Source organism: Salarias fasciatus, chromosome 18, assembly GCF_902148845.1.
Source record: "Salarias fasciatus chromosome 18, fSalaFa1.1, whole genome shotgun sequence".
Lineage (NCBI taxonomy): Eukaryota > Metazoa > Chordata > Actinopteri > Blenniiformes > Blenniidae > Salarias > Salarias fasciatus.
In genome coordinates this window covers 9,137,111-9,143,174 of record NC_043762.1, presented here as the reverse complement: position 1 = coordinate 9,143,174, position 6,064 = coordinate 9,137,111, and positions in this window count along the sequence as shown.

The window sequence follows — 6,064 nt, the reverse complement described above, 5'->3', positions numbered from 1 at the left end:
TTTCCTTTCAGAGCTTTAAAGGCTTCTTGTTGAAGCTCTTTCACAGACTGTTCACTGTTACTGTTTGATATGAAACTAGCCTCCTCATCTGTATCAATGTTTTACTCTTATCACAAGGTCGTCACAGTTTGCCTGAAGTTTGACACTCTGCCACCTTGACATGTTTCATTAGAGAAGCCTCTGTGTAAAGAACTGCTCCAACCAGACAGCCGCTCTTTCACCCAGACTTACAAAATCCAGAGCTGGAGCCTGTGAGGAGGGACCGTTCTGTCAACACTCGTGAAAAGGGACATACAGTTCCCCAAGCTGTCAATTTACATTTCACAACCTGAAAAACCTGTGAATCCAGGAGCTCAGAGATATTTAGGCTAAACACTACAGCATCAAAATCCAAAATATATTATGATTATTATTGGAAAGTGTTGAAAGTCCCACATTCTCTACTTTGTCAGACTGGTGTTTTGACGGCGGTCAAACTTCTGGAATTCACAGCCAGGTGGTTATCATTATGTCTTAAATTAAAGAGGAAGTACAGTGAACGTACTTCCTCTTTCTGCTGAGGCAGTTACAGTGTGAAGCTTCCCTTCTGTCTGCTCTGCGACGGGAGGAAAAAGCTGCGTGGCGCTGCCCTCTGGTGCACGCTTACCTGAAATATGACGCAGTGAATATTTTCATTCATACTTTTAAACTGTTCTGGATCGTCAGTTTTTCTTCTTCCTCTTTCTTTTTTTTTGGACATATTGGACCAGATAAAAGTCCAATATCACCTGCGAGCAAATAAAGAGTGTAAAAAAAAAAAAGAAAAAAGAAAAACAAGGTTTTGTGGAATTTTTTATGAAAAATATTAACAAGCAAAGTCAAGCAGGATTTTCATTTTTTACATTAAAACATGGACCTGAGAGGTACTTTGATGAAGATGAATGGAAAACCCCTCGCGTCACTGTCCGGGCTGAGGCGGGGGAGGTCATGGAACTTTGTGCTTCGATGGTTTCAGTACTGAGAAGGAGTAAGGCTCATTTCTACACGGCTCGGGCGGACAGTCGATGGGTGGATCTGGATGGAAGCAGGTCGCTGCCACAGGACGGCTCGGTTTGAAGAATACCTTGGTTGCTTTTCGTTTGGATTTCTAGCGTCGGAAGTGTCCCATGAGCACAGACTTGTGTGAATGACTTCGCAAGTGAACGTCACATGTTGAGCTTTTCTTTTCTTTTTTTCTGTTTTCCCAAAAAAGAAGCAAACATTGTAAAATCCATCCAGACGGATTTTGCATAGGAAAATATGGATTAATTACAAAGGTCAGCAGCAGGATAAATATCGCAACAAAGAAAGCTGCCGGCTTGTCGCTGTTTCCGTTCGGATTCGTGAGTGTCGAGCGTGTCCCTCCGCGCACGTGGGCCCCTCAGCTGTACGTGTGGATGATCCGGTGGCCGTTTCAGATGGTGCATGAGGATGAAGGTCTTCCCGCACTGCGAGCAGCTGTACGGCCGCTCGCCGCTGTGCGTGCGCTGGTGGACCCTCAGGCTGCTCTGCTGCGTGAAGCGCTTCCCGCACTGGCCGCAGCCGAACGGCTTCTCGCCCGTGTGCGTGCGGTGGTGGATGCTCAGTGGGACGAGCCACTGGAAGCTCTTCCCACACACCGTGCACCAGAAGGCCCGCTTCCTCTTGTGGCTCTGCTGGTGCAGCTTGTACTGGTGCAGGCGGCCGAACGTCTTGCCGCACTGCGAGCAGGCGTAGCCCCGGCCACGCCGGAGAAGGGCTTGTGGGGGTTGAGATGGTGGAAGCCGCTCGGCGTTAGAGCGCCGTGCGAGTGAGTGACCGCCGGCGGTCGCCGGTGACGTCCCTCTCGGGGTCTACGTCCGCCTGCCCGAGATGAGCGACCTGCGAAGGGTTCCTCTGCGGGTAGATTTGCTCCTTCATCTTTTCCCGCTGCGAGAGGGCGTCCTGCTGCCTGGGCTGAAAGCAGGACGGCTGCGGGGCGTCGCCGCTGTAAACCCCATTGCACAGCCTCTGAGCGGGGCGACTGCTGGACGCCAGCCGATTTCGTAGTGTTAGAAACTGCATTTGCATCTGAATGGTCCCCGAAGGAGTTGGAATACTCCTCCACAACACTGGAAAAGTCAGGAAAGCCGCTTTCGATCTCATTGCCTTCGATGATAGACGACCACAGCTGATTCTCCCGTTCGTCCATGGAGAAGTCGGCGGCCAGCTGAGTGTGCTTGCCCACGCTGTGTTGGCAGCGGTCCTGTCCGAAGGCCAGCCGGCTCTCCTCCTTCTCCGTCTTCACGGTGAACTGAAGGCCACTGATGTCGACCGCATGCTGAGACGAGCCGAAAGAGTCGGCGAAGTCTGAAGCTTCTGTCTGGACGCCTCTGACTGGGATAACTGCTGGTTCTCCTCGAACTGCTGGCTCTCGGGAGCACTGGCGGGATTCGGGTACGATATGGCGGCGCCTGCAAGTGAGAGGGGTCAGCAGACTTCAGGCCGGAATACAAAATCAACAATGTAAAGATGAGTTCTGTGACTCACCGATCGCTCCAGTAGATTCGCTGATCCACAGGGCCTCATCTGGACTCTCCTCTTTAATGGTGAAGGAAACAGTGGCATCTTCGATCTCTGGGAACTGGATCGAAAACATTATTATTTGTCTTGAGGGGTCAAAGACTGAGGGGACATAAATCAGGGATGTCAAACATAAGGCCTGTGGGCCAAAACCAGCCGGTAACACATTTATGCCAGATCCAAGCTGAGATATCGGTGCTCAAAGACACGCAGTCAGGGTGAGTTTGTAAAAACCTGCATAATGCAACGGCAACAGGAGAAGTTTTTTTGTTTTTGTTTTCTTATGCACTATATTTCACACCAGAAGGTTTCATTTAAATTAGCTTTATGTTGAGGTTGTAGCCATTTTCCATAGTAATTGTATGGTTATGTGAAAATATAGACATTTTCATCACATATACTGTGCACCACAATGAGAAAAACTTTTAAGATTAAGGGTAGGTTAAGGTTAGGCTGTATGAGACGACTGAACTAAAATGTGTTTGACACCTCTGCATTAGAGGTTAATTGGGGGATACTAAGTAGTAAAGGTGTAAGTGTGTGTCTGTATGTGTTGGTGCTTGACCATGTAAGATGATGTTGTTTATAATGGTACACACATGGTCCATGTGCACTGATGGAGTTGGATTGAGTTTAAGTGTTGGCTGAAGGGACACAGACCTTCATGTCTCCTGCAGGATGTGGACAGCTGCTGCCTCCATCACTTCCTCGATCCATGTAGTTTTCTACAGGAAAAACAAACACAGATCAATGATTTTTTTTTTTTTCTGATTTGTGTGCAGCAGGGCAGGGTGGTGATGCTACACACACACACACACACACACACACACACACACACACACACACACACACACACACACACACAGATGCAGTGGTACATGAGCAGAAGCAGCAGCTCACCCAGCTGCAGCTGAGCGTTCCTCCTCTCCATCATCAGCAGCTTCCTCTTCAGCATCTCGTTCTCGCTCTGCTTTCGGGAGATTTCCAGGTGCAGAAACGCACATTGTCATCGACCAGCTTGGAGATCTCAGCCACGGCTGCCTTCACCAGGACCTCCATGATGGAGGATAGCTGTGTCTGGAAGGGGATGCACGTCGCCATGTTGACTCCAGCAGGAGAAGGGAAAACTCATAAAAGCTCCTCTAACGTGAAGGTTCAAAGCGAGGCGAGAGGAACCGACGCAGTGTGAAGAAAGAGGGTTTGCATCTCTGCGTGTTTTCTAGCTAGCTGAGCCTTTCTTCCGTGTGGCGGACGGTTTTACCGTAAATACAGGAGAAGAGGCGCAGCGAGAATCCAGCCGCCGCGTGACGGACGCTCCGGGAATTGATAACAATAATAATAATAATAATAATAATAATAATGATAATAATAATAATAACAATAATATTAAGAAGAAGAAGAAGAAATATATTATATATACAATAAAATAAAGATAGTTTTTGAAAAATCAAAAATTAAGCAGCTTGTATTCAGACCTCGTCATGTAAGCTAAGCCGTGTATTTAATTAATATTTTAATATTTAACATTGTCTTCGATGAGAAGGAGCAGCACTGTAAGGAACTTTCCTGCTAGGATCAATTATTTTCTATTCTAGAGGGAAAAAAACATCAGATTTGTAAAATATTTTATTTCACATGGTTTGACCATTGATTTTTTTTTTTTTAATTATTCTACTTTCCACACCTTTTTTTATACTTCTTCGAATCTTGTACATTGGGTGCTGCTCTTTTTTAAACTTTGCACTATTTTAAAACTGCTGCGGTAAAATTTTCCCATTGCAGGATTAATAATGGACTCATCCATCAATCACACAAAGCCAGACCCATACCTCATTCATGTGAGTTTATTCAATTTAAAAAATACATATATAATAAAAAAAAAGTCGTATTTCTTTTCATATTTCCAAACATAATGAAAATACAATAACAGTAAACCTTGCTACACTGATGGCGGCTATCAGACTGAAAAACAGAAAGTATAAATAGCTGAATGAGAACTCAACTGAGGAAGTAATTCTCTCACACAGTTTTGGACGGTGCTGTTGGGAAAACATTCCCATGAGAAAAATGTAGGCACTCACATCAGATCGAAAAAGTTACAAGCCAAAAACACAAAGCTTTTTTTCTTCTTCTGAGAATCTTAATTGACCCTTCAAGTCTGCAGGAGACAATAAAATACTGAACAGTTTGATTAAGGAGTGCTTCATTCACTCAGCAGGATGGAGGCTTTAGTTCCACACTTATTACCTGTCAGTGAACTAAGACAGATTTAACTAACTTGTAACAACTAAAATAAATACAGTCCTTAACTCTTTCCCCACCACTGTGTCACCTTGTGTCCAAAGGCACCCCTGAAGGATTTCAGCGATGTCTGGCACGATAAAGAAAATCCCAACTTACCTGCCTTTTAAAGAAAATTGTAACATAACTTAATAATCTGAGGCACAGTACAGGATTATTTCCATACTTCGTCTCATCCAAAATCACTTCGATTGACATTTTTAATAGTCTTCCTAAAAGTGGTCTTATACGTAGAGATCGCACCGAAAACGCAAGAGTTCGCTAAATTCTTCAGAAAAATTACTTGTGATCTGTTTCCATGATCACTGTAAAGACAATCCGTTCAAATAAGATTATGATCGCGATCGAGCGCCTTTCAAAACAACACTCCCAGTCAACGACGCAACAACGCTCAATCTGTTTTAACAAAAAGGATTGTGTTTCAAGTGGCAAATGGAGTGGATTCAAGCAGCAGGAAAGCATTTCACTGTCTGGAACCTAAAAGTCTGATTAATTATTTTTATGGGAAACAGAAAAAAAAAAAAAACATCTTAACCAATTCCGCAAATGAAAGAGGTAACAGTATGTCTTCATATGTACCGTGGAAATTGTGCTGAAGCCCAGTCAGTGATCATTTCTCCTGCGGCGGATGATACAAAGGGTTTTTATCCATGTGCAGTTTAAGGTGCAGCTTCAAGATGCCCATTTGGCTGAAGGTCTTCCCGCATATCTCACAGCTGAGCGACTGCTCCGCCACTTTCTCACAGTGGTGCCTCTGAAACATGTCGAACGTACCGAAGCTCTGGCCGCAGTTGGCGCAGATGAAGCTGTTGTGCATGGCGGCGTCGCGTCGCAGCTGTCCTCGTGCTCGCCGACCTCCGACATGTTAAAGCTGAAGATGCCCCCGTGTGACCGTGTCGCTCAGGGCGCCGTAGTCCGTCCACCGCCGCCTCGCGGAGGACGTTTTGGTCGTGTGGCTCGGGCGCCAGAGTCACGTCGGAGGAGCTCGGCTGCATCCCCGCCACCGAGTACTGATCCCCGGTCCGTTTCCTTCCCGTCCACGAAGGTCAGATCCTGCTTGGCGAGATGTATCCCAGCTGCTCGCCGGGAGCGCCGGGACTGAGATGATACTTGACGTCATGCAGAAGCATGCAGACGGGCTGTTCGGGGACGCCGTTGCTCTTCTCTTCTGGCCCGGTCGTCCACAGCTGGCTTGGTTGGCTCC